The 25,696-nt window shown below is 42.7% G+C and overlaps 1 protein-coding gene across 2 annotated transcripts in view; it reads left to right on the top strand.

Annotated features, from left to right (window-relative positions):
* The window catches only part of LOC124595643 (diacylglycerol lipase-beta-like), an 855,670-nt gene that overhangs the window by 358,554 nt on the left and 471,420 nt on the right, over positions 1 to 25,696 (top strand). For both annotated transcript variants that reach the window (XM_047134491.1, XM_047134481.1), the window contains exon 2: positions 25,313 to 25,404. The gene's annotated coding sequence lies outside the window, so the exon portion shown is untranslated. The remainder of the gene's footprint in view (positions 1 to 25,312; positions 25,405 to 25,696) is intronic.

Genomic DNA, 25,696 nt, shown 5'->3' with positions numbered 1-25,696 from the left:
TTAGCTAACGACGACACATCAGAACTGGAATTCATAAACAGACAGTGTAATGAAAAGGATTACTAAGTGTCGGCTAGGAAAAGACTTACAATATCTTTACAGAGGCGTTGCAACATCGGCGTGAGGCGTATTGCGGTCATTATTACACCTGACTGAACACAGCATTATCGGAGCTTCCACTTTACAGAGCGGTAGTTCATAGGAGAACGCGTGACTTTGTCTTCATTTATAGCGGCCGAGGAGCCCGATCTAGGCCAGAATATGGTTTCTGAGATGGTTATTAATGGCTTAAAAAAAAAAACGCTTAACAGGCTCTTTATGCGAAACATCGATCACTGAATGAGTCAGTTTTTTACATTTTCTTCTGCTCGTCGGAATTACGCGCTGTGGAAGTTGCTCGATAAGCAAAGTGCGACTGTAATAAAAAAAAAATTACGGGGGCCGGATACCATGCACGTCTGACCCGTTACCGCGGGCCGTCGTTTGGAAACCTGCGTGTATGACGAACAGCGACATGTGATGATGCCATGTTGCAATTCGGATTTTTGTAGAGGAAGATGGTCGCCGTAGCATTCACAACATCCTTAAGCGGCTATTTCCTGGGGCTGCAATTGGACGCTCATCCATCGCAAAAATCCTGCCATACTACCTTCTCTACTGCAAAGTCTGTGCAAGATGGGTGACGTGTTTGCTGAGTGATGTCACTAGCATAACAGATGGATTCGGGCAGAATGTTCCTGGAACTGCATCAGACAGAAGCAGATCTGCTCACCAACCGGCTTCTTACTTGGTGTGAGACCTGGGTCCATAATTTGACTCGTGTGACAAAACGTTAGGGCATGCTCTGCAGAAACCTGGTGAAAATATCCCAAAAACGACAAAGGCCACACATTCGACATAGAAAGTTATAGTAACCATCTTCTGGGACTTTCAGGCGTTTTTTCTCGTTCACTACCTCCATCATAGCGTCACACTGAATGCGGAGAGGTACTGTAACGTCTTAAGGAATTTGAGAGGCGCCATCGAAAGAAAACTTTATGGACTTTTATCTCTCAAAATTCTCGTCGTTGATGACAATGCTCGTTCTCATACACCTACAATGACCCAGGCGGAGCTCGGAAGATTCAATTGGGAAGTGTTGACCCCAAGTGATTTTCACGTGTGTCCCCCCCCCCCCCCCTCCTTCCCACTCATAGGTCATCTTGCAGGTGAGCACTTCAACACAGATAATGAAGTCACATCAACAGTAAAGAACTGGTTTCTAACATAGAACCGAGGCTAGTATAGAAAAATTTATCACGTTACCAAAAATGCTTGGAAAAACATGGTGACTATGTAGAAAAGTAACAGAAGCCATTATAGAATGTCAATAAAATTACTTCAAAACGATAAATTGTATGTAATGTTTATTACATAAAATAGGGACATTTACTTATCGGATGTCAATCGTAGATAACCTTTGGTGTTGTGAGTGCTCCTGAAATGTTAAGAAAAATCGTAAAGTAGCTTATACAAGAGGTAGCACAACCTGCAGACTACAGTATTTGGATGGCATCATAGTCACTTGGTGTATCTGGGAGCAACACCCCAATAATTCAAAACTGACGTTTAATACACTTAGAAAGTGGATTTAGATTGAATTTAGGATTATTTTCTTGAAAAGAATGTTCGGTATTTCGGTCACATACTGAATTAAGATGGTCCCAGGCCAATGTCAGCTTACGTTCAAGCGATTAAGAGTCTCCGAATGCCAAAAGATTTCAAGAAGCTCCTGTCGGTCAGGTTGATTATAAATTATAATGACAAATTTATAGTTAGTGCCGTGCAGAATCCATACCCAGCGGTCAACTTTTTTTTTTTTTTTTTTTAAAAAAAAGGGGGTCAAATTTCAGTGATCTACCGCATGCCATCAGCGTTCCTGAGGCTAAAATACTGACGCCTGAAGCCTCCTCCCTGTCTGGACATGTTTACGCCAAGAAAACGTTTAGTCCCGGCAACAGGTGTACGGCAGTTTGGGAGAGCTGCTATTTTGTCACAAATGCCCTGACAACACGAACCAACCGACTGTGTTTTGCCGTATCTATAAAGAGAAGCCCGCAGGGACGTGATGTGTGGACCGAAGCGAAAGCCACGACTGACAGGCCCGTCAGTGGACCGCGAAACGTGACTTCAGTCCTGAATGCAAAGACCCCCGCCCCCTCCCTCCCCCCCCCATTCTCATAAACACCAGCAGCAGTGAATATAACCAGATTTCATATAAACAAGGAATATGACGATAATCCGTGAAACAGTGGACTATTTACTACTGACGCGACTAGAATACCAAAAGTCAACAGCAGGCTGTACAGGTAATCTGCAGTAGTGGTCAATTCGTTGTTCAGGTAGTGATAGATTTTTTAATTTTTCGCATGTAGTAAGAATATTCCGAGCTAATTTTATCGTGTTCCTTAAATTTTCTGTTTCTGACTCAAAATGAATGTTAACCTCTTTAGAACCACATTTCGCTCGAATATCGGATGTTAATACTTTTATGTTCTGAGAGCGTTAATTAAAGAGGATATCGAGCGCTTCCGTGGGTTTCTTTCCAGAGGGCAGGCTTAGCTCTACGTGTTACGACAGAGGCTCTTTATGCAATCAATGGTTTGATTTCTTTGACCCCGTTCCCCTCTCCTCTTAGTTGTTCTCACTGAAGACTGCCTGAATGAAATCATTGTCTCTCGAGAGTTCGTAGACTCTGCAGCTTGTCTCACCTTGAATAAAATTGTTGTTTGTATTGGGTGGTGGCATTGTGATGACCTCAGTTGGACAGCTGGAGCATTCTTCATCTTCTGAGCTTGTCTTACCACATTTAAACACTGTAACCCAAAATTTAATGGTGTTCAGTGACGATACAGAGCAAACATGAACTTCCCCCAACTGATCTGTGTGGCAGCCCAACCGCTCAGATGAAAATGTTTAATAACAGCATCATACTCGGTTTTCTCCATTTTTCAATTATGATCAACACACAGATTAGATTAGATTAGATTAGATTTACTTTCATTCCAATTGATCCGTAGTGAGGAGGTTCTCCAGGATGTGGAACATGTCAGAAAAACAACAATACATGACAAATATTTAAACTAAAACAAATAAGCTAATGTACCATTCCACAGGTCCCAAGTGGAATGATCGTCATTTTTTAATGAACACTAAGAGTCATTTTACAAATACTATTGCACTGAATTTAAAATAAAAAAGTTTTATATTTATTTATAAGGTAAGAAATATGTAATACAATACAGACCAATGCAGATGGCTGTCAGCAATGAACTGTATGCTGCACATTTGTGAATTTCTCTATATGATCCTTTGAATAATCAAGCTTATCAATTATGAAGGCGCAACAAAAATGTTTCATTCTTCCATGAAAATTTACCAGACTTACCAAGCCACCTTTGTATATACGCTTCAGACACAGTGCATTCAGACTTTTACGTTGAGCATCTTGCTTGCATTGTATGTACCTTTTAAAGCAGGATTAATAACGTCATTGTATTTCTTACTTTTATACCCTATCATTAGCCCTTTTGGGTCGTTGCCTTTACTATATACGTTAGTCATACGCAATATTTTAGCTTACGTTTGCATCTTTCTCGGTATACACTTGTCAGGGCTTTAGGACTTGACGTTTTGAAGAATATTATCTCAAAAAAACTTGAAGTTCCCCCAAATTTCTTATTCGCAACTTGTACTGCGTACTTGGTTAAATGTATCAAATACCTACCTAACATATATGGGTCATCCTTCCTGACTCCATAAGTGGTGTCTGTCTGTCGACGTCCTCTTTAATGTAATCGGTAAATCGGAAATAGTGTTCCCTTCTACTTTTCCTCCTCCGCTTTTGCTTCTTCTGCACTTCTGTCCCCATCCATAGATTATGAGAGCCTTTTCAGACTTTGCGACTGGTTTTACATTTCTGAGAGAGATTGGTCTTGTTGCAACTGTCCTAAATTTAGCAATCGCAATTTCTGTTGAATTGCTTTCCGCACTTCAGTAACTTTACACTTCTTTGTGGACATGTTGTTGTATATTAAACCCCTTTTGTGACTACATTCACCTTACATATAGTCTGCGGCTACTTCACATCACCTGCCGTGATAAAACTAAGCGTATGTGCTAGTATTGCATTGGCATTTCAGTTCTGTTACGGAAAATCTCACCTTTTGCAGCGACTACGTCGATGACACTGTCCAGTTATGTTTATTTTGAGTTGATTGTCTCAACTTTCTATCAACGTACTGTTTGGTCTTTGCTTTCTTTACCTCCTGAGAATGAGTGTATGACACATGTGCAAATTTGTCCATGGTCTACAGTACGCAGACACAGTTGTACATGTCAGATGGCTACCAGTTATTTCGTTATTGACTATTTTTACAATTACCAATATGTTTGCCAGTAGAGAGAACGCATAAAAGATGTTAAGTGCAACTATAGTGTTACTATGGAGACATATCGAGAATCCCTCTCTGGTGAAGCAGAGAACCTTTGCACGCTCAAACACTACCAAAGAGTAAACCGCTAGCGGGGAAGCCCAAACATACTAATAATCCTAGTCCCCGAGGTTGTTTTCAAAATACTTCAAGACGAAGCGAATTGAGTATCCAATTCCATCTGCCTCCCAGTATTTTCTACATTTTTTTTCTAAATTATGATAATGACAATATAATAGTGTACCTAGTACCCAGAAGTACATAGTAATTTCAGATTCACAAATAAGCTTAGTCCTATTGAATTTCATTGTTCTAATATAGTTGCAGTGATCCAGTTAGGTAACTCAGAAAATTTGTTAAGTGTTAAATAGTATTAATGAAAAGGTTCATACAGTACGACCTTTCATGTTAAGTGAACGGCAGGAAACATCCGGCACATTAACGCCTATTATTTGAAAGTACACATCTTCAACTTTTCCGTAAGTACCTAAAATCGTTTGTAAATGTCTTCCGAATTAATTAACATTAAAGCTTTAGACCATTGCTAACTTCAATGACAAATCACGTCAAAATTACTGTTAGATTCCGAACTTCGGCATTATAATTTTGTTGATATATTTTTTATGTTCCTTTTGACGCGCAACATTTGTTAATTTCCACGCTAATTAGAGACTTCAGTGTTTTGATGGTCATAAAATATTTTATTTGAGAGGACTACCCTCAATAAATGTGTAATGTAAAATATATTGTTCATAGGCTAAACTATACAGGTATATAGACGTAGCACATCTGAGGTCAGGCATTCTGCGGCTGAGACTAAAGTGAGCAACACGTATGTCTCTCGCCGTGTCAATGTGCCGTAGTCCGACAGCTAACATTCTGAAACATTCGCATATACTGCTTACAGTTCGTTTTTTCACTCGTGGGTTTAATTCATCAATTCTGTGACAGTAAGTACTTATTAATTCTGAGTGAGAACTTGTTAGAGGAACATAGTGATTATTGACACCTATGAACAACCACTGTTTAGCAGGACAGTGTTGAACCACTGGACTGTGTCGTGTGATCAGTGCAGTAGGATAGTTCAATAATCTATGAATTAGTGTAGTAGGTAACAATCTGCTTTCCTTTAATTCGAACTATATGTGGGACCCGAAACTGGTCATATCAGTGAACACTTGACATCTAGAGTGCAATTAATGTTTTTTAATTCTACCTCTGGTGTCGACCACACTATTGTATAGACTGGAATCAGCCAGTTTTGGAGCCATCGCAGCTACAGAAGAACAGAAGAGGCTTATGCAGAAGGAAGGATGTTTGTTCTAACGTACTGAATTTTGCTGATGATAAATGTGGAAAGTTCATTTGCAATGGCAAATTCTAAAGTACAGAGTGTTAGGAAAGTACAGGTGCAAAAAGTGAGTGTATTGTTGTTAGCGTGACAACAAGTATGGGGAAAAGAAAAGAAATCAATGTAGGACAGTGCGCTGGTTTCGGCAGAGTTGGTCACGCCACGCTGCTCGGGTGGGACATTTGCTCTCGCTTGGCTGCCCTCGCTCATTGTCTTCCCAGCATGGCTGGGGTCTGATGCGGAATGGGTTATAGGCAGTGCGAGTATTGCTAAGTACAGTGAATTGCTGAGGAGAGTGGGAAAGATGAATGTATTCAAAATGTATTAAGTACATAAATGTACAATCATCCCATTTTGACTTTTATGTGACATATTAGTAATGCAAATGCAAATCTTACTATCAGGAATGAGCCAACGAAGATGCTAGAACTGTGTTACTGAAGCTGATACCCTGAAAGAGCTAAATGTTAAATTATTTCGTGGAGCTGCTAGGAAATAGCAAAATCAGAAAGTTGTAGGGTGCAGGAGGTAAATTTTATGCCTCCTGGGGCAGAGGTGGTGTTGCAGAGTGCAGTCGGTAATTAGAGATCCTTAGGAATCAGCAAGGTTGCCCTGCCTGTGCGGAAAATTCCAAAGAATACAACCAATTAACCCGCATTATTTAAAAACTCCTATGTATAAGACAGCTTCAAACTTCTCATTACAAATGAGTTTACTTGTTAAATATTTGACCCTAAGGATGTAACCGAGAAAAGATGTAGAAAACATTTGAAATTATGGTCAAAGCCTGAAACTTCCTGGCAGTTTACAACTTATGCCGGACCAGGAATGAATCTGGAACCTTTGCCTCTCCCAGGCTGTGCGTACGTCATGCCTCCTCTATCCAGGAGTGCTAGCCGCACATGGTATTCAGGAGTACTGTGAAGTTCTGAAGGTGGGAGACGAGGTAAAGCTGTGAGTACGGATCGTGAGTCGTGCTTGGATATCTCACTCTGTAGAGCAAGTTACCCAGAAAGACAAAGGTCACATGTACCAGTCCCCGTCCAGTAAACAATTTTAATCTGTCATGAAGATTGAAGTCAGGGCGCACTCCGCTGCAGAGTGAATATTCATTCTGGGCCTTTAAAATCTGTTAGAAGTCCCAAAGTGCTCTCACCATCAAACACTGGCTGATTTTCGCTCCGTTTTAACAAAAGTTTTCCATACATCTCAATGTCTATGACTTCATATCTCATGATTACGTGACGTGATTTTGTTTGTTTGTTTGGGGAGGGGGGGGGGGGAGGGGGGAAGGGGGATACCGTCTTCGAAATGTGTTGAAGTAAAGAAGTAACAAATTAAAACTCATGCCTGATGCGGCAGTTTTAGTGCATGAACAGCGAAGATAGTAAGCGATAAACTTACTTCTTTTCATCATTTTGTGGGGGCCATCAGCAAGAAAAAGATTATTTGAAGTCTCAAAGATACGAGTAAAGTTTGTTGCAAGTCTCTTAAATTCTTTCATTTTTAAATACTTGATGAATACAGCTTGTGTATTTTAGCGCGGTGAATTCCGGTGCCTAAGAACTATACACAGTTTCTAACTGTAATACTTGTCTTATTGTGTTAAACACTTAAAATAAGATTATTCCTCCTGATGAGTATGTTACGAAAGCATTTTAAATTTTTAAATTTGACCATTGATTATATGAAATTGCAAATTTTGTTTCCCCTGGAAGTTGTTAGGTAGACAACCTGCAACTGGGATAGGTTGCCATTAGCCGCGTTAACCGTCTACTAATACAGGGGCCTTTCTTTGTTTTCCTTTTGTCAAAATCCAATACCTTTGTTTGTGAACTCTTGAAATCCTCTTTCTTTCTGATCGTAGGTACACAGAGACCTCAATAAGGTGCCTTGCAGACTCATGTCGGACTTGATTCTAACTGTCGTAACCGAGTATTAACGACACTGAGAGATCATTTCAGTGTACGGTCTTTCACACATCTGACAGCAAGACACTAGCTTGTTTAGAGCATTAGCAGGGGAGCTGTCAAACTGTTCACGGTTTATTACTGTATAAGTTACTAGGGAATCTCACCGTAAAGTCAGTATTCTTCGCAGATTCGTGAATCTGTTGATTATTCGACTCCAATATCGTAGTTTAATGAAACTCGGTTGCCGTGTCCTACTGAACTCCAAGAGAATGCCCCGCCTACGCTCAAGAGGGCAGCTCTTGAAATTGTTGACTGACAAGCTAGTGTTTGAGAAGGTTTCAGGAAAGAGATTCACAAGTAACGCAGTGAAACTGTAACCACATGTTAACTTGATTTATGCGTAAAACATACTCGAAGTTTCCTTCTTTGAGTGTGACATTTTTATTTATATTGCGATGTCATAGAGGCTTTACGCTATACTTCAAACATTTTATTTCTGGAAGCACGCTATTGACTGCAAACTTATATCCATATACTTTTAAAACCTCGGACTCAAGTGCAAGTCATTACTTGTTGAACTGAACTACAAAGGACGCCTTAAGAGCTGCAAGACGCGAGCGTGTAGTTTAGAACATCTTGTCGAGTGATGTTCTTGCAGCAAGCAGTTGAACTTTTTCGTAATCTGCAGTCACCGGTTACGATACCCGTTATGTGCAGATATTTCAATGACTCTATTTGCCTCCTAGCGTAGTCCTTTACACTGTATACGTGTGGGTATCTTGTAATGACGGAGACTTCCGCGCCCACTTCTTGACATATTGCCTGGAGACGGCTGTTTCAAGTTCCTACGCCGGCGGCTGTTTGATCTAACATTTCGTAAGCACAAGTGACTGGCTATCTCAAAGAATTTTCCTCCATTGCTCGTGGCAGATGTGTCATTTGTCGTTAAACACCAGCGGACCTTGTCTTTTATTTTCTGACCTAGTGAGACGAGACAGTGCTAAGACGCTGCACTTGGATTCGAGAGGATGCCAGCCACAAGCACGGCCTGACTACCCAGATCTAGGTTTTCAGTGCTTTCCTAAAATCGCTGAGGGCGAATATCGGGATGGTTACTTTGAAAGGGCACGGACAATTTCCCTTCCTGTCCTTTCCTGTTCCCTATGCGAGCCCGTACTTCGTCTCTAATGGCACCGATGGCAAGTTAAATCCTAATTTTCCTTCTTTTGTTATGTTCTGAATGCATTCATCGTCGATGTGGCCAGATTTACACACTTTCCATGAACGCCACTTCTTCCCTCGAATACCATTTTGTCACACTTGGCTTAACCGAAACATTTGGACCACGAATTTAGTGTCTGACGACGAATTTTAGCAACTGTTTCATCTTCAGTGTGTAGAAAACGATTCATGACACTAATTTCGCACTTAGTATGTTTGGGAATCGACACGGCCTTCTCAAACACAGTTTTCGTACAACTTTCATATAACGTATTCCGATCGTGCCTGTTTTTAATATAGTTAGGTATGTACGTTCTGATAACCATTTTAAATGGCGCTGGTTGCTGAAACTGGTTTTGATGTTAACAAATAAAGTTACATTTAGTGTTGTAATTTGATTAAATATTCTCACCTTGTTTAAAGGGAAAGTCCTCAAGCAATCCTTGTAAATTAAATGCAGCTTCACGTCAACGTAAGCATCCAATAATTTTTCTTAACTTTTTGTATTTCAGTGACTAGGAAGACTTCTTTTTGTATGGTGATAAGTCTGTCGTAGACCTGGTCAACCGCTACTATTTTTCTCCTCTTCTGTTCCAGGTTTCAGACAGGGTTTTGGAAACTTCCTCCTTTGTTCCATATCTGTAACTGACGTCAGCAGAGCCCTTTTAGTGAAAAGCTTTCATGTATTTAGGATATGTTTTGGCCATCGTAAGTGTTATTGTTTCCTGGACGGAATTGTTCCACTATTCTGCTCTTCCCAAATTTGATGTTAAGGATGTCGTTATCCTCTTTTCCACTACTCTTCTTCATATTCGCATTTGTTATGTTTATCCTCAAGTCATACTCCGTGCTGCCTGCTCATTGCTTTCAGCGGGTTTTCCGAGCCTTCCATACATCCAGCTGGTTGGCCTATGTCGCCTGCGATCATTAGCATTGATACGTGTCCCGCCTAGACTGTTATTCCCTTTCAGAATTTCCCACTTCGTTAATTGCTTCCTTGACGTACGAACTGAACAATATCCCAGCTAACAGGGCGATATCCATCGGCGCTCAGAGAAGGCACAGCATGCAGATGAAGACTGCCACCAGGAGCCTTCACAGCATGTTACGTGGGCTCAGGCACTCACAGCAACAGGCTCGGCTGGAAGCTATGATTCAGTCTACTACAATCTGTTGCATGACCTGCTACAAACCACGCCATTCTATTCACTGCATTTCGACGGTGCATTTTGCCTGGGATTCTTGTTCTCCTCTCGATGAATTTGGCTTCGTTTATGGATTATTTATTCGTGTCAAAGGTGGACAGAAAAGTAATAAGCTGTTTTTGTTGTTCATGTTTATGCCAGTGAGATCAGATGGTGAAGTTTCGGTGGTTCACAAACAAAAGTTAGAAATAGTGTTATAAAGTGCCGTAGCAATGAAGTGCAACGCTTCATTTACTTTAAAAGAATAAAGATTTGCCTGCTATATCTATCAAATAAGGACCCCATAGAAATAAACTAAAAACGTAAAACAGTTCATAGTATTTATCTGCTTGCAGCCCTTGAAAACAGGCAAATTAACACGAAAAATAGAGTCCTTCAATCTCAGTTTTTATCCCTTAGCACAGACTATTCGTAATGCGCAAATAGTGGTATGATCCACGGTTGCAACACGATTTTTAGCACAGTTTAAAAGAATTAAAATCAGTACAAGAATACTGGAGATTTTTTGTAGTATTCGACCACTTATCACTTTTCGAGACTAGTAGCCAATGGTAAAGAGTCTAAGCCTTCTTACCTCTTTAGTTTAATATTTTGGTTCTACGTGCTTTGAAACTAAGAGTCAAAATTTTTCAATCTTTGTTCGGTTTCTACATTTGCTACAACGAATAATAGGACTAAAAAACCGAGAATCGGTTATTTCAGAAAGCTGTTTCAACACAAGTTAAACTGGCGTGGAAAAAAACCGGTATAATCGAAACCGGTTGTTTAAGAGATAACCGCCATCCCTACCACGGCGTCACACGCCATACTGCTGTTCATTGGACGTCAGCTGCGATGGGAATTCTAATCGTTCAATACCTGCTATATGATGAGCACATTCTAAAGTTTTGCAAATATGAGACTGGTGCTTCTCGGTGCAACTACAGGTATTTCCCCGTCCGTCAGTGTAGCAGGCGAAGCGGCGTGGCGCCGCAGAGGAGGGCGAGCTGTGGCTCGTCGATGCAGCCTGTGACACGCGGGCTGAGCCAGCAGACAGCGGCGCATTGTCCGCGGAAGCGCGTCAGCCTCGCGTATCGCGGCCGCCCAGGGGACTGCAGGCACTCCGCTGCCCCGCCGTGTGTGATTAGCACCGTGTAGGGGCGCCCGGCTCTCCACCTGCCGGTCACTGGCTGCACGCGCACAGCGGCCTCAGCGTAAGCCACGTCGCCCCTGCTCTACCGACTGAGCTACCCAAGCACGACTCACGACCTGCCCTCACAGCTTCATTTCTGCCATTACTTCGTCTGCTACCTTCCAACCTTCACAGAAGCTCGTCTGCGAACCTCCCGAGTTCGAGCCTCGGTCCGGCACACAGTTTTAATCTGCCAGGAAGTTTCATATCAGCGCACACTCCGCTGCAGAGTGAAAATCTCATGCTGGAAACATCCCCCAGGCTGTGGCTAAGCCATGTCTCCGCACTATCCTTTCTTCCAGAATTGCTGGTTTTGCTAGGTTCGCAGAAAAGCTTCTGTGAAGTTTGGAAGGTAGGAGACGAGGTACTGGCAGAATTGAAGGTGTGAAGCCACTTCGCCCCTGCTAGTCACTGACAAGGGGCAGGCAACAGTCACAACCTAAAGCCTATTTTACAGGAGCGACTTTCTGGTCAAAATCGACTACACCAAGTGCGTGCGCCTTTCGTGCCTGCGTGTAGATCAGCAAACGCGACTGTGACTGTGACGTCAATGGTCTACAGTTTGTGCCGGTTGTGGAGTTCTAAATTTCCGAGTGTGTTGCGCACTGCGCATGCGCAGAAATGAGGGACTCTGGCTGCGTCTGCTAACATCCGAGGTTATAACCTATTCTGGTCGAGATAACTCCTATTATAGAAACTGATTTTGACTTTCGTCTCTTCTTATATTTATTGTATTTTTTGCTTTGTTTTCGTGGTCGAAACTTACATACGATCCTCAAGTGTTCTCCTGCAAGAGAGACGAAATACCTGAGAGCTAAAAGTATCTACGTTTTACAGAGAAAAAAAACTATACTATGCAAAAATAAAAATGTAAACAGATAACAGTGTTTTAATAAAACTATTTCAACGGTGAAAAAGTCAGATTTATTGGACGAGAAAAATAATTTTCGTTGTTATTTGACATTTAATAAGAAAACAGGATACAAAGGGTAAAGCAGAAAGGCACTATTTATTGCTTTCTACATATTGTCTGACGTGTTTGCAAGTACGCGTTTTCTGGAGCAAATAGATACGTATGTTCTGAAATGTTTGGACGCCACTTTTCCTATTCTGTCAGTTCTTAGGAGTGTAGGGAATTTGCCACATGGCCGTTGACACGAACTTCCATGGTGAATTCTGATTTTTTTTTCGTTAATAAACTCTATTGTCATTGCTTTTTCCTACATTTTGTTATTTGTTCTTCCATAAACAGGATGGTCGCTTATAACCTCACTTTCACCATACAGATGCCAAATTGCACAGCAGACAGCTTCCACAACACCCGCAATTTTGGCGCTGAGTGTAAACAAAAATGGCCATTTAGAACGGACGACACTCAGTACAGGAACAGAACGCCAGAAGCGCTGCAGTAGACGCACTTGTCTCAGACAAGGAAGTCGATCGTGTGAAAGGGGCTTAAAATGACTCTGAGATCTTTTGGCTGGTAATCTCCCTAATTGTGAGATAACCACCCCTAAGGTACATGACGCGTAGTCTTCTCAAAATTGACAGGATCGATAGATAACTGAAAACTGAGCATTTTTCATCATCATCATATATGGGGCCGTAGATGCATATTTTTCGAAAAATTGAGGAAAGAACATTTTAGAGCTGTCGCTTAGGTAGCTATTACATAAACGCTGTTTAACGAAAGCATCCCTTATAATCGTAAGTTTGTTTCTGTCGTTGGTGCGCTTTTCGGAAGTTAAGAAATATTGCACCCACCTGCTTGCTTTGACCCATTGCGTTTAACATGCCTTGTGAGAGGAGCGCAAGACAAGTTTCCCACTGTTTGAGCTCAGAATATGTTCTAGGATTCTACACCGCATGGACGTCAGCGAGTTTGGACGGTAATTTTGCGGATCGCCCATGCTGCCTGTCTTGTAGATGAGTTTGAGCTATGGTTATCTTCTAAGACGTGGGCACAGTTTTGTTGCTCGACATATATTATAATATTTACTATAGTTAAAATGCAAGCTAACTGATGTGTAGGTTCTGTGTTGAATCTGACAGTAGACCCTAAGTCTAACCCAAGTATATACCGGCATCTTTTGATACGTTGTATGACACAGCTATTTGAAAATTGTTATAGAGCCGAAACTCCGAAGTAATAAAAGCAAAAGAAAGATATTCGAAACCATCAGATTGTGGTGCCGTACAGTATCGATACCACACCAGGCAGAATGCGCCCCAGGTTGGCGGTAGACCGTGTGACGGCCTCGCCGATCCGCAAATGTCTTGAAGCCATACCTCCGTCTGTACGCGCACGCCGCGCCACCACCGATCCGGTATAAGAAGCCCGCCGCAACGACGCCGGCCCAGTCTATTACCGGTATACGAGCGGAGTCAGTCGAAACCTCAGCAATTTATAGTGGCGTTTCTGTATTGTGACCGTTTATGATGGTCAGGTTCTGATTAATCGACTCTCGAGGACTTGCTATTCCAAGTTACGTAAAGTTATTGGGCCATTCAGATTATGTGTTTTGCTGATCATATCTGGTTTCTGTCTAAGCACGTACCTATTCCTTACCACTCACTCCTGGCGAATCCAGCACAAATCACAATCAATGTCGCATTATGTTGTTGTTCACACAGTATATTGAAACGTTTATGAAGTATTACATTTATCAACGTAAGCTCAGTACCTAAGTACTCCTTCTGGGAATTTTTGTATGTACTAAGATCCGTTTTTTAGTAAATAAACTGGAAGCAGTCCTGATCGCTTAACTTTTTTTAATGGTGACCTGTTTCGATAGTTTTATCAGATCATCTTCGGACCTACAATAAATAGGGATTGACATGAACATATAAAGGACGAAATCATATATTCATAAAGCCATATATTCATAAAGCCTTATCTATACGCTATGTGTCACTTTTATGTGTCTTTGACAAGTGATGCTTTCCACCCTACCCTGCTATGCCGGCGGTTATTGGTATATTTATTAACACTATATTGCAAAATAACATTATGGTTATCGTAGACATTATTTCGTCCTCCCATGACGTGACCGTCCAGATAGTGGTTTTGTCTGTTCTTTATTGGCACAATGTCATCAATTTTACGCTCATGATAGCCATCACGTTGCATCCTATGCAGACCAACGACCGTAACGGTAATATAGCTCCTACTTTATAAAATATCTGTAACATTCCACTGCTGATATCGCGTATCAGAAGTAACATTTTTGAAGCTATTTTGACGAGATGTCTTTCAATTAAAATTTTAATGCTAACAGGAACTCATGTGCATATCATTTACTCATATCATGTACCTTCGTTGGGTCTCCCTGGCAACCTTAGAGCGACCAGGATGCTTTCTCCACAGGTAGTCTCTTTGGCCCTAGTAAGACGAGTAGGTAGCCATGCTTTGGATTGCCATGCGCCACCGCCTCATACATGGTATATCAACGTTATTTACTGCTTTATGAATATATGATTTCGTCCTTTATATGTTCATATCAATTCCTGTTTATTGTTGGTCCGAGATGATCTGATAAAAAGATCGAAACCGGTCACCATTAAAAGAAAGTTAAGCGATCAAGACTGCTTCCAGTTTATTTATAATAATTACAGATCGCTGTTTTCCTATATAAGAACTATGTTCTTTAAAAACTTTTTTAGTGGCTTTCTAAATTTGCCTTGTTTGATAAGATGACACTTTGTAAAATCTGTGGATAATTTCTCTGTGCAAATTGCAGTTTACCATTTACTCTACGTTTAATTCCCTTGTCATCTCTGGAAGGATACCTCAGCCACAACAGGCGCCTTTGTTTCAACCCCACTGACTCGCCTAATGAGCACAGCAGAAAGGTAACGTCGTCTGCGCTCTCAGCATCACAGCGATTTTCAACAGAAATTCCAGGAAGAGACAAGACTTGCTAATGGGCGTAAATGCACTCCACTCGACAGTGAAACTACACTAATGAGTACCTAGATGCAGCGGTGACCCGCCGGGTGCTGCTAGAGTTCCAAAGGCCCCGGCGCGCCGCCGCTGCTTCGTGCTGTTGATTCTGGGGAGAAGCGGCCAGTGAAATACAGACTCGGCGACACCATTCTGGAAGAGGCATGCGCAAGTGTTTGCACAGCTCGGCGGCGCCTTACGCATCTCCCGTCACCTCCTGCCTGCTTTGTCAGCTCTCATCTCAGCCAAAGGCTCCCCCCTTCAGCTTGACCTGTTTCCTCCTTTACGGAGAAATTCTGGCGTCGAAAGCTATGAGGTAAGTATGTGATAAAGTGTGATACGTATCATATGGGCAGCGTTCAATAAGTAATGCAACACTTCTTTCTGAAAGCAGCTTGCTTTTATTCGGGATTCCAATACATTATATTGTTTTCTATTCTTCTGGATACAAAACTATTTTCCAACATAATATCCGTTCAGTGCGAAGGCCCGACGCATTCTTACTGGGGGGGGTGATGTATGCCCGCATGGTACGACATTACTGGTCGACGTCGGAGCCAGCGTCTTGCTGCACCAATAACCTCCCAATCGTCCACCTACTGCTTCCCGCCAGTGCATCCTTCATTGGGCCAAACAGATGAAACTCTGAAGGTGCAAGATCCGAACTCTAAGGTTGATGAGGAAGAACAGACCAGTGAAGGTTTGTGAGCTGCTCTCGGGAGATGGTTCAAATGGCTCTGAGCAGTATGGACTTAACATCTGAGGTCATCAGTCTCTCTAGACACAGAACTACTTAAACCTAACTAACCTAAGGACCTCACACACATCCATGCCCGAGGCAGGATTCGAACCTGCGACCGTAGCAGCAGCGCGGTTCCGGACTGAAGCGCCTGGAACCGCTCGGCCACACCGGCCGGCTTCTCATGAGAGCAGACTTGTGTGAGGCCTTGTGTTGCCATGGAGAAGGGGAAGTGCGATTGAATTTTTGTGGCAACGGACTCGTCGCATTCGTTTCTTCAGTCCCAGCATTGCAGGAGTCACAGCTGTGGGCAGCCAGCAGGCACTTGGGATATGGGACAGGCTTGCAACGATGACATGCCCCGCCCAACGACCCACCGTGCTTTTGTTCATTGCCAGGTCTCCGTAGATATTCCGCAAGCGCCTGTGAATATCTGCGTGGCTCTGCTTTTCTGCCAATGGAAACTCAATGACATGTTCAAATGTTTCAAATGGCTCCACTATGGGACTTAACTGCTGTGGTCACCAGTCCCCTAGTACTTAGAACTACTTAAACCTAACTAACCTAAGGACATCACACACATCCATACCCGAGGCAGGATTCTAACCTGCGACCGTAGCGGTCGCGCGGTTCCGGACTGTAGCGCCTAGTACCGCTCGGCCACTACGGCCGGCTCAATGACATGTATCTGGTTGGTATGCACCCCCTTTTACAGACTCCATTTTGAATGCTACGTATAGCGCCGTCACCTATCGACACTTCATAAAACTATAGAGCTGAAGCGGGAGCATTTGACGATACCCCACAATCAGCTCCGCACTTTTTCAACCGAAACTGACCGAGAAAAAATGTGTTGCATTATTTATTGCACGGCCATTGTGAAATTGACATCTCTGCATTGGACTGAGACAGCATAGGGAAACAGCTGGAAACGACATTGAATCATTAAAATGAGGGACGCCCGGTTCCATCTCGACTTCATGAACCACCTGTCATCTCGCTCCAAACAAAGTTGTTTGTACGATAACAGACAAGAGATCAGTTACCTCGTGAAATTGGACAGTCGTGTGATACCTGCAAGTATGCACATCTAAACTCACCAAACAAAATATTAGTCCCTCATCCCACCTTAAAACGCACACTGGTCGCTTTGGAGCGCCGCAGATGGCATAGGCTTGGTACCTGCCGTTCACGTCCACCCCCCCCCCCCCCCGCCCACCCCTCACCACTGACGTAATTCGTGGCTGGGAAGCAGCACACGCGAATCCAACAATGAGTTGGTGGGGTCAAAACACACACCTCCGAAAACATTCTTTTTTGGTAAAAGCATTTATATTTTTACGTAATCAGTTTCCAAGTTCCACAGTTAACATGCGGACAATTCAGTAGCATGAAATATAAGCGTTATAGCGCGCCACAGTCCATAGACCTGTGTCGCTTAGCGAAATACAAACTTCGATTTTATGGTTGGTTCAAATGGCTCTGAGCACTATGCGACTTAACTTCTGAGGTCATCAGTCGCCTAGAACTTAGAACTATTTAAACCTAACTAACCTAAGGACATCACACACATCCATGCCCGAGGCAGGATTCGAACCTGCGACCGGAGCGGTCGCTCGGGTCCAGACTGTAGCGCCTAGAACCGCACGGCCATTCCGGCCGGCTTCGATTTTATATTGAGTGAATTAATGACGTTGTCATAGTGGCGAGAATCTGTTGCTATCATAGCTCTTAAATTAATTGCGTGACACATGTACACTACCGGCCATTAAAATTGCTACACCAAGAAGAAATGCAGATGATAGACGAGTATTCATTGGACAAATATATTGTACTAGAACTGACATGTGACTACATTTTCACGCAATTTGGATGAGAAATCAGTACCCAGAACAACCACCTCTGGCCGTATTAACGGCCTTGATACGCCTGGGCGTTGAGTCAAACAGAGCTTGGATGGCGTGTACAGTTACAGCTGTTCATGCAGCTTCAACACAATACCACAGTTCATCACGAGTAGTGACTGGCGTATTGTGACGAGCCAGTTGCTCGGCCACCATTGACCAGACGTTTTCAATTGGTGAGAGATCTGGAGAATGTGCTGGCCAGGGCAGTAGTCGAACATTTTCTGTATCCAGAAAGGCCCGTACAGGACCTGCAACATGCGGTCGTGCATTATCCTGCTGAAATGTAGGGTTTCGCAGGGATCGAATGAATGGTAGAGCCACAGGTCGTAACACATCTGAAATGTAACGTTCACTGTTCAAAGTGCCGTCAATGCGGACAAGAGGCGACTGAGACGTGTAATCAACGGCACCCCATACCATCACGCCGGATGATACGTCAGTATGGCGATGACGAATATACGCTTCCAATGTGCGTTCACCGCAACATCGCTAAACACGGATGCGACCATCATGATGCTGTAAACAGAACCTGGATTCATCCGAAAAAATGAAGTTTTGCCATTCGTGCACCCAGGTTCGTCGTTGAGTACACCATCGCAGGCGCTCCTGTCTGTGAAGCAGCGTCGAGGGTAGCCGCAGCCATGGTCTCCGAGGTGATAGTCCATGCTGCTGCAAACGTCGTCGAACTGTTTGTGCAGATGGTTGTCGTCTTGCAAACGTCCCCATTTGTTGATTCGGGGATATAGACGTGGCTGCACGATCCGTTACAGCCATGCGGATAAGATGCCTGTCATCTCGACTGCTAGTGATACGAGGCCGTTGGGATCCAGCACGGCGTTCCGTATCACCCTCCTGAACCCACCGATTTCATGTTCTGCTAACAGTCGTTGGATCTCGGTCAACGCGTGCAGCAATGTCGCGATACGATAAACCGCAATAGCGATAGGCTACAATACGACCTTTATCAAAGTCGGAAACGTGATGGTACGCATTTCTCCTCCTTACACGAAGCATCACAACAACGTTTCACGTGGCAACGCCGGTGAACTGCTGTTTGTGTATGAGAAATCGGTTGCAAACTTTCGTCATGTCAGCACGTTGTAGGTGTCGCCATCGGCGCCAACTTTGTGTGAATGCTCTGAAAAGGTAATCATTTGCATATCACAGCATATTCTTCCTGTCGTTTAAATTTAGCGTCTGTAGCACGTCAGCTTCGTGGTGTAGCAATTTTAATGGCCAGTAGTGTACGTCTCAAATTTAAAACGAATGCTCTTCAGATACTATACTTCTCTGAGTACCGATTTATTGCAGATTATGCTAAAGCGATGTGCGCGATCTGATCCAAAGTTTTGAAAAGTGTCCGCATACCTATTGTGGACATTAATATGAGCTGCGTCCACCACTCACCTGTGTGACGGGTTGAAATCTTCTGGGGACACTTGCATTGAGGTGTCTGAATGTGGTGGAGGAATGATAGCTCATTCTTCCCCAGGAACCAAAACCAGAGAAGGTGGCAACATTGGACACTGAGATCTGGAGCGTAGTGTACGTCCAAACTCATTCCGAAGATGTTCCATTGTGTAGGACTCTGCGCGCAGTGTACACTTCCAGTCGGGGCATCTCGCAAAGGCCGTTGCTCGCCGCAGTACATACGGCTGCACGTGTTGTGTAGACCGAACAACACCGAAACTGGACATTGACTGGCGGGAGGGGTGTGCTGTGGTCCAGCGACTGACAGTTTTGTCCGTTCTCGAATGATGCACGGCGTCGAGTATACTGGCACCCTAATAAGGCGGTTAACGGATAGCGTGCGTAGGATGTGGTTCTGGTTATTCGTGCCGTGACTTGATCCCACTCATTCGGGCAGCTGAATAGATTAACCAGGATGTCTTTTTCAATGTTGCGGGCGGCGTCTTCATGCAGTGACCACATCCATCTTCAAGATAGGCGTGTTGTCAGCGTTCACGCGCATATTGCTCTTTTGACGAACACTCGGGCTCCCTATCGCTCGATAACCGGAAAGTAAATCACCTGATCAAAGGTCTATAAATGTCTTAGATTCTTTGGAACAGCGGTCGAAATGTAATAAGCAACATCCTCCTAATTTCGTCGTTGTACACGGCATAACTGAAGAAATCTTCGGTTTCTTTCTAGCCGAATTCAGGCCGTTATTAATGCTGAAGACGGTGTTACACACTATTAGCATGAAGTGTCCTCTGGCAGCCTAGGTGACTAGATTTTTGTCCGGTGTCCTGATCTGCCACAAGAATAGCATACACAATTGTAGCATACAGAAGACAAACCTCCCAAGCCATAGCAGTCTGGTTTACACCGCCCACGCATAGTTTGTGGGCGCTAAGGCTAGAATTCTATCTGCATAATTTATGTACTCTTTCATAATCTCAGCAGTACGCGGTCGACAACTAAAACACAAACACATTTCAATTTTTTTGTACACGCTGTACATTATTCCGCGTTAACCTTGTGGCCTTAAGACGCGCCACTTACAACAGAGTTTGTAATACTACACCACCCACACAGTGGTGAAAACAAATTCTGTTACAATTCCCAATGCAAAATGAATCAACGGAGAGTACCGATTTACGGATTAACGCGGTGCATACAACAAATACCACGAGAGGCTGTCAACACTCACGCACAACCATTCAGCTGGCGCCTCACAGTTCCGTGCAGCACCCTCCAGATGGTGCTCACAAACCTGGACCTCTTCTTGCTCTAGCGCGGTATGTACGTCCACCTATAATGTGAATAGCTGCCATAGGAAACACTGTTGACTGCTCCCTACATTGCTTCCTCTCCTCACTGGCGGACATGAAATTCTTCTGTCCACAGACACAAAACATGGCGCGCTTAGGACACCAAGGCAGTTTTTAACCACAGACAGTTCACTTCAGTGCCTGCAGGTCGCTCATTAATGTGCTCTGAAGCCTACCATCTGGTTTAGCAATCACTGTTTACAGAGAACTAGGAACAGTAACAAAGTGCCTGATTTTAATTTCACCGAATGGTGCTTTGACTTTCCTATACGCTGAGTCAGTCCCTGACAATAAATTCTTTTTCGATTTCTTCATATTTTACGTGCAGCCATTTCGTATTGGTTTCCCTGCACTTCCCAATTGTTTCATTCCTCAGCGACTTGTATTTCTGAACTTCCCTTAACATTTTTGTACTTCTTTCTTTCACCAATCAACTGAAGTATTTCTTCTGTTACACATAGTTGCTTCACAGTTACCTTTTTTGTACTTATGTTTTTCTTTCCAACTTCTGTGATTGCCCTTTTTAGAGATGTCCATTCAACTGTACTGCCTATTGAGGTATTCCTTATTGCAGTATCTATAACTTTAGACATCTCGCCATTCCTTAGTGCTTCTGTATCCCACTTCTTTGCATATTGATTCTTCCTGACTAATCTCTTGAAGTTCAGCGTACTCTTCATTACTACTACATTGTGATGTGAGTCTGTATCTGCTCCTAGGTACGCCTTACAATCCAATATATATAATAAAAATTTAATAATAAATAAATGTATGTTTAGATATATTGTCCGACATTTTTATCTGCGCTGTGACTGTACTAATGTGTACAAACTTAGCTTACCACTTAACACAAAACATCTGAACTGGCTTTTCAAGCACAAGATGTTAAACAGACATTCTAAATAAATATAGACTTGGCCCTGTAAGGCAGGTAATATCAGGTGTGGATCGTAGCAAAAATCATTAGAAATGCTGCTGCCACGTAACTAGAATGCATGAATAAATAAAGGTGAAAGTTTGCGGTCTGTTCTAGAAAGACAAAACAGCTATTCCCTTTAATATTCTACATATACTTTATCAACTGTGCTTTCAGGCGGTCAAGTGATAAACAACAATCACGTTCGATTACTTTTGACACTCAATAACAAAATATTAAACTCCTGGACATATTGAAATGACGATTGTTAAAATCGTTACCTCGACACATGAAAATTTTTTATCACAAGAAAGAATGATTAAAAATCTTCAACTCATTTATATCTACATTGTCATAGCTGATCAATGCACTTAGTTGGTGGGGAGTAAATTTACTTTTTGAACCAAAGAAAAAACTCTCATGTACTCAATGTAAGGCTAGATTAGTATCCAAGCTTGTGATATTCAATGGTCAAAGCGTACGCAAGTTGGAGTGAGCAAAATTTAGACTCACAATTACTGTGGCCAAATGCGCAATTGTACTTTACCAGTGGCATCTGCAACGAGATTGTCTCCGTGCTGGATCTGAAACTCAAATTCCCTATTCTGGCCTTGACTGAATTCACTCAGTCTCAACTTCCCTGTGTTCCATAGAACGTTAATCTTTCCCTAGTCGAAATGATGGCTATTGCACACTCACTAAGGCTTGGAGCGACATGCACAATTTCTTTGCCTGCAAAAATTCCTGCAGGAATAATTATCTACCTCTTTGCTATCTGTCGCCAAGATACATGAAGCGTATCATCCTCACTTCACAGAAAGCAAAGCTCTCAGTGCCCTCAATTATTTCCACCCACTTGTGCGGTCCACTGTGAGACGAGACGAGACGAGACGAGAGAGAGAGAGAGAGAGAGAGAGAGAGAGAGAGAGAGAGATCTAGAATTTTTTTTTCTTAAAATGCTTTTATATAATAGGGATTTCTCTAATGGCAAACGATTCCAGAATATATAATGGGGATCTCCCCACCGTGTCGCGTCTGCATCGCCCAGTATGGGCTCAGCTAATCACCGTCTCACTAGAGGTGAATTTTTTTTTCTTGCTGGGTCACAGCCTAGCCCTGTTAATGCCGTGCAGCCACTTAACGTCGGTCCCAGCCATATTTACGTTAAAAGGAATAGTGTATTGTTCTGACCTTATCCCTATCTGCGCCGAATCTCGCCGTTCTTTTGTTAAATGGGTTTTCCGATGCCATTAACCACCTGCTCGACTCATCTCCAAAATGCGTTTCACTTTAACTTGTTTATTCATGACCATGTCCATATATTGGTAGATATTGTTTTGTTGCTTTTCGGTACATCAGATTAACTGCAATTGCCTTACAATATGGAAATAATGAGATTAATTTTTCGGCGTGTCGGACGTGCACAATAAGCTGACCTATGCCTGTAAATGGGTGAAGAAGCTTTTCATATTAGTTCCACTAAATGAAATAGTCTTTCTATCGCCGTATCCACCTACAAAATTTCGACCGTGTCCATGATATTGTAGTCGGATCTTCGTGGCAACTCCGAAGTACACAGGTGGGCTTCTTGGGTTTTTATATATTGCAGTACTACTAGGAATAATGACTCATACAATATTTCATTTAGTAAAATAATACTATATTCTTTCCTTCGATGCACATAAAAAATAAAGACTTTTTACTTATTCTCACTAATAAAAGGCCTACTGTCGATTTCGCTCTAAAATAATTCATTAACAGAGAGCGAGTCCTTCAGCTTACCGAGGAACAGGAAAAACATCTTATGTTTTTGTAACACTTCCAAATCAAAAATACATGACGGTAGGCGCAGACTCTATGCTGGGTTACCGCTTCACCTTTTCTCTTTGCTTTGAAGAAACACGAAAAACATATGAGCAATAAATGCAAAAGGTACATCACTTATTGGATTGTGGAATCTCTCTCTGACTATGATGTCACCTAACTGAAGTCTTCCCGTATCACCTGGCCTTTTCCCAGTATACTACCTCCTCTTACGATTCTTGAACAGAGCATTTGCTATTACCAGCCGAAATTTATTACAGAACTCAGTTATTCTTTCTCGTTTCTCATTCCTCGTTCCAAGCTCATATTGTTCTTTTTCTTCTACTCCTTCCCCTGCAACCGCATTCCAACCCCCATGACAGATTTTCATCTCCGTTTGCGTATTGTATTACCCTTTCAGTATCCTCACATACTTTCTCCATTTCTTCATCTTCAGCTTGCAAAGTCGGTATGTGTACCTGAATTATCGTCGTCGGTTTGCTGTCGATTCTGACTAGAATAAAACTATCACTGAACTCTTCATAGTAACACACTCTCTGGCCTACCTTCCTATTCATAACTAATCCTACTCCTATTATACTATTTTCTGCTTCTGCTGATATTACCCTATACTTATCTAACTAGGAACCCTTGTTTTCTTTCCATTTCACTTCACTGACTCCCCCCCCCCCCCCCCACTATATCTAGATTGAGCATTTGCATTTCCCTTTTCAGATTTTCCAGCTTCCCAACCACGTTCAAGCTTCTGAGATTCCACGCCCCGACTCGTAGAACGTTCTCCTTTCATTGGTAATGCAGTATTTTTCTCGTGGTCACTTCCCCCTTTGCAATCCCCTCCCAGAGATCTGAATGGGGGACTATTCTGAAATCGTTTGGCACTGGAGAAATCATCATGACAAATTTTCAATTACTGGCCACGTGTCTTCAATGCATTACCTTATGCGTCCTCATGCCGTTGATCATTGCTGATTCTTCCGCCTTTTGGAGCATTTTCCCACCCCAAGGACCTACTTCCGTTTTCTTCGCCCTCTTTGACAAGGCCGTTGGCAGAATGAGGGTGGCTTCTTATGCTGGAAGCCTTCGGTCGGCAGTGCTGATCATTAATCAAAATCTAGGCGGTGGCGGGTTTCGAAAACGAAACCGAGGACGTAACGATGCTACCCCTACACAATGGGTGCATTCCAATCTATGTATATTGATAATAAAAAACAGATTAAATGTCGGGTATGTTACACTATTAAAATCAAGCCACAGCTTTGGATTGCTGGCTACTATGTCGTTCTTCTATAGAAAAAAAATCACATGACAAATGCTATAAAGCGAGAATATAAGATAATTCAGACTCTAGAGCGTCGTGTCAGGGAAAGGAGATCAACGATTGGACGCAAGTATTAGAAGAGTGTATGAGAAATTTACGATGTGGATGCAAACGGGCTTTTACTTACCAACGACGACGCTTTCCAGAAGACAACAGCATCGTCAGCAAACAATCTTCTAGTGCTGCTGGTCCTATATTATGGTACTTTTTCGTAATAGGGGGTGTACTGGCCAGCTGTGTAGAGACGAATAGTGGAGACAAAGAGTGATGTGTGTAAGTCATTTGAAGTAAATGAACTGCCTCCGCCGACCGCTGTGGCCGAGCGGTTCTAGGCGCTTCAGTCTGGAACCGCGCTGCTGCTACGGTCGCAGGTTCGAATCCTGCCTCTGGCATGGATGTGTGTGATGTCCTTAGTTTAGTTAGGTTTAAGTAGTTCTAAGTATAGGGGACTGATGACCTCAGATGTTAAGTCCCATTGTGCTTAGAGCCATTTGAACCATTTGAACTGCCTCCAGACAAGGAAAGCTTCAGCGCCGACTTGTTCTCATGTTTCAGAACTGACGGCGGCCCCTGCGATGCCAGCCGCAGCCTTCTAGAACCGCAGCAGTCCAGGCTGCCCCCTACTTTCCACAGCCACTGAAACACAGGTAAGCTGCCGCACTCAATTACTGTCAACTGCCTCCCAATACACTGTAACCTCCCAACAGTTAAATAAAATTAATAATTATATCATTCGCATTCAGTGTAGCCTCCCCACTAATAAATTTCGTAACCTACCAATAATAAAAATATGACTAACCTAATAATTAAAAAAAATTGACTCATATACAACCTTTCAATAATTAACTGTGAATTTGAACGGGTAAATTTTGGACGTAAGCAGTGCTGCGTCATGGCCCTGAAAGATCATACTGAATAAATTGAAAATTCTTACCTCAA

This window comes from Schistocerca americana, chromosome 1 (genome assembly GCF_021461395.2).
Source record: "Schistocerca americana isolate TAMUIC-IGC-003095 chromosome 1, iqSchAmer2.1, whole genome shotgun sequence".
Lineage (NCBI taxonomy): Eukaryota > Metazoa > Arthropoda > Insecta > Orthoptera > Acrididae > Schistocerca > Schistocerca americana.
This window is presented reverse-complemented; position numbering and strand designations above follow the sequence as displayed.